The following is a 3,658-nucleotide window of genomic DNA, read 5'->3' as shown; positions in this document are numbered from 1 at the left end:
GGGAGGTACGGGCCTCTTGGCCATGCCCCTCCTGACCACACCTCCAGTGATCCACCCCTCTCCCAAAGGCTCTACCTCCTAACGTCCCCTTCAGCACAAACTAAATGTGATGCAGATTATCCACTGATGAGCATCATGCCGTCATGATCCAATCCTTTGTGTAGATATTAACTATAAATCTTGCTAGCAGAGTCCTGGGGTGGTGCTGGACATCACACAGCAAGATATGGGTGTGTGTCCTTGTGTTCTCTGGTTCCTCCCTCCTCTTACAAGGCCACCAGTATTCAGTTATGGGGGCTCCACCTTGCTGAATTTATCTAATCCTAATCGCCTCCAGAAAGTCTTCCTCTAAATGCTATAGTCGGATCACCTTTTCCCCCTCTTAACACTTCACGGGGAAGATTAAATTTCAACACATGACACATGAACCTTGAGGGATACACTCCCACCAAGTCCAAACCACTGCAAACAGCCAATCTTGAAAGATCACACACTGTATGCGTCTATTTGTAGCATTCTCAGAATGACAAAATTATAGAGCTGGAAAGCAGATTCGTGGTTACCAGGGATTAGGGACGGTGGAGGGAAGGGGTGGGTGTGACTAAAAGAGGGCACAGGAGAGACCTAGGGGCACTGGGACAGCTCAGTCCCTTCATAGAGTGGTGGCTACCCAGACCTCCACATGCAAAAAAAATGCCACAGAAATACGCGATGCACCGTACCAATTGTAATTTACTGGTTTTGATGTCCCCTGTAATTATGTGACATAGAAGCAATAGGAGAAACTGGGGTGCGGGTCATTGGGATTCTCTGCACTATTTTTGCAACTTCTTGTGAATCCATAACTATTTTGAAATACAGTAAAAAGTGTTCTTAAAAAAAGCAATTAACAATTAATGAACACTACAGTTAGATAAATCTCAAGATAATTATCCTGAGTGAAAGAAGCCAGGTTTAAGAAGCGCATAAGCCTGGTGTGCTGGTGCGTACCTGTAATCCCAGAAGTGTGGGAGACTTAGGGACCTAGCAAGATCCTGTGCCAAAATAAAATATAAATAAAAAGGGCTTGGGATGCAGCTCAGAGTGAAGGTCTTGGGCTCAATCCCCTGTACTGAAAAAAAATAAAAAGCACACAGTGTATGATTCCATTTACTTAAAATTCTGGAAAGTGTAAATTATCTCTAGTGACAGAAGGCAGATCATTGATCACCTTGGTACAAGCAGTAGGAGACATTTGGGCAGGAAGGTGTGGGACAGAGGGTTACAAAGGGCCATGAGAAAATTTGGAGGGTGATGGGCATGTTTATTATCTTTATTGTGATGAAGGTCTCAGGGTGTGCACATATATTAAACTTACCCTTTTTTACATTTTAAGCATTGTGCAGTTTATTGTGTATCCATTTTATCTCAATAAGGGTACTCAAAATAGTAAGTGCCGAAAGTAAAACCTATTAAAGCTATATAAGGCCTTTACATATAAAAACGTGATAGGGAGACATTCAGGCAAGTCTAAATACGTGGGAGCTCTATCGTGATTTTAGAGTGGACAAACAGTATGATAAAGATGTCCATCCTCCCCAAAATGATCAAAATCTTGAGTTTTTGTTTTGTTTTTTTGAGACAGGGTCTCCCTATGTAGGTTCAGGCTGGCCTTGAACTCATTATGTAGCCCAGGCTGGCCTCAAATCATGGCAGTCCTCTGCCTTAGCCTCCAGAGTGCTGAGATTACAGTCATGCACCACCAAACTCAAAGAAATCCTGTTTTCTGTTGTTTGGTTTGGTTTGGTTTTGCTTTGTTTTGCTTTGCTGACAGGATCTCCCTATGCAGTTCAGGCTGGCCTTGAACTCATAGTGATCCTCCTGCCTCAGCCTCAAGTGCTGGGATTACACGCGTGTGCCTCCATGCCTATTCAAAAATGTATAAAAATGTATATAGGAATGAAAAAAAAGCCAACAATCACCAAGATGCCCTTAAACAATAAAGCCAAAACACTTTACATTACCAGATATCAACTGAGCCCAGAAGGTGCTAATATGGGATGCACAAATAGACCGGGTGAGCCATCAATTCTGCTTTGCTCAGCATCCAGACACCTTGACTCACGTCCCACAAAGCTTTCCTAGAGACAGCACCAGACCCCGAGAGAGGCTGAGAGCTCACTCCCACAAAACTGTCCCACTCCAAACTGCTACAACTCCGGTTTTCCAGAACTTCTGACCAACTGGCTATAAACGGGGCCTCCCAGGCCCTGCTTCTTGGGTTTTACTGATTTGTGAGAGCTGCCTGCAGAACGTGGAGAAACACTGTCCTTACCTTTACTTTCTGAGTGCTGGAATTACAACGTCCTTTGGGTGTTTATTTGCTTGTTGGTTTGTTGGGGGGTTTTTTCCCTTTTTTTTTTTTTTTTTTTTTTTTGTACCAGGGATCGAACTCAGGTCCTTGCACTTGCAAGGCAGACAGTGGAACTACTGAGCTAAATACCTGGCCCAGTTTGTTGGTTTTTCTCCCAAGTACTGGGATTATAGGCGTGTACCATCATACACAGATTCTTTTGGGTTTTTACAGCAATGGCATGCACAGTCATGACTGAAGTGTGCACAACTGTGTTGAATGTGGTTGGACAGTCTGGTTTAATGCTACTACACAGCAGGAAACCCCAGCAGGGCCTGTATGTTCATATTCTTCAGCCCTTCTTCCCCGAGGAGGGAGGGCCAGTCTGCTTCTGAAATGAGGGTCTTATCATTTGAGGGTCACAGAACTCTTCTATGGCCAGTGGCTCCAAAGCTAGAGAATATTGGGTTCCTATGACCTGCCTTGGGCAAGAGAAATTCCATTTTGTATGGAATGTCATGGGGAGGGCGTTGAAAGGAGAGGAAATGGCGAAGACAGACAGACAGACAGACAGACCGACAGGCTTTGCTTTCTGAAGCTGGCTTCTGAGGCCTGCAGAGCTCCAGCATTATTCTAGTCTGGTTGGAGATAATGAGGACCATGGCAGTAACTGGGGACAGAACTGGGGACAGAACTAAAAACTGTATCTAAATAGATCAAAGCAGGCAGACACTGCTAAGCGCTTCCCTCGATCATATAAAGTAGGAATTATTTTGCAGGTATAGAAACTGAGGGACTAAGCCAGGCGTGGTGGTGCACACCTGTAATCCTAGCACTTGGGAGGCTGAGGCAGGATTGCCCTGAGTTCGAGACCAGCCTGGGCTACAGAGTGAGTTCCAGGTCAGTCTCAACTCAACTACATAGTGAGACCCGGTCTCAAAAAAACCAAAAGAAAAAAAAAAAAAAAGAAAGAAAGAAACCAAGGAACTTAAAAGCTAAATGGCTTGAAGAATTAATGATTTACCTGAGGCCACACAGTGGGTGGTAGAAGTAGAGATTTGGAAGCAAGGCTTGATGCCCAAATTTATTCCCCTTAAAGAATGAATTACTGATTGCACTGCAACAGCCATTTGCCACCTCTCTTATCTTTCACAACCCCAGTTTTGTTAGGACGTCCCCAGCCTAGGTGTCGTCACACCAAGGATGGCAAAGCAAAAGTAGCCTGGGCCCCGAGGGACTTCCTTCCCCTGATGGTCCACTGGCCACGTCCAGGAAGCCAGGACATCCAGAGGGTGCTGTGGGGGGAGCCTGGCTTCACCCCACCAA

The sequence above is a fragment of the Fukomys damarensis genome, unplaced genomic scaffold (assembly GCF_012274545.1).
Source record: "Fukomys damarensis isolate Sample0158 unplaced genomic scaffold, DMR_v1.0_HiC HiC_scaffold_25, whole genome shotgun sequence".
Classification (NCBI taxonomy): domain Eukaryota; kingdom Metazoa; phylum Chordata; class Mammalia; order Rodentia; family Bathyergidae; genus Fukomys; species Fukomys damarensis.
The sequence above is the reverse complement of the archived record's forward strand: the minus strand, read 5'-3'. Positions refer to the sequence as shown.